Below are 489 nucleotides of genomic sequence, written 5' to 3'. Positions count from 1 at the left end.
TGTTGGTGTCTGCCCTCGGCTTCCACAGACAAGCCAATGCACTTCATTTTGTGCAGCAGCTTCTATCCCAAAGTGACACGGGATGCTGCTTGGCTGTGCTGATAGAGTATGTGTAAAAATGTCTGCGTGGTAAGAATTCTAATGGGGCAGACACCTGTCAGGCCTGTTTGGCTGCTGTCTGCTGAACCGGTGGCTGGCTCCCTAATGCAGATGCTGAGCTGGACAAATGCTCAAGCTTCTAAAAAGCAATCAGAATGGCATCACTGGCTAGGTTGTGCAGCTATGGCTTCCTTACTTCATTCCTCTTTATTATGTACTCTTCATTTGTAGAAAGAAAATGTATTTTGTGTGAATGTTCCTAATTTATATGGAATTTGAGCTTACTGGGTATATAATATACTTGAAGGAAGGAAGGAAGGAAGAAAGGAAGGAAGGAAGGAAGGAAGGAAGGAAGGAAGGAAGGAAGGAAGGAAGGAAGGAAGGAAGGAA

The sequence above is a fragment of the Psammomys obesus genome, unplaced genomic scaffold (genome assembly GCF_907164565.1).
Source record: "Psammomys obesus unplaced genomic scaffold, mPsaObe1.curated_primary_1811, whole genome shotgun sequence".
Lineage (NCBI taxonomy): Eukaryota > Metazoa > Chordata > Mammalia > Rodentia > Muridae > Psammomys > Psammomys obesus.
The sequence above is the reverse complement of the archived record's forward strand: the minus strand, read 5'-3'. Positions refer to the sequence as shown.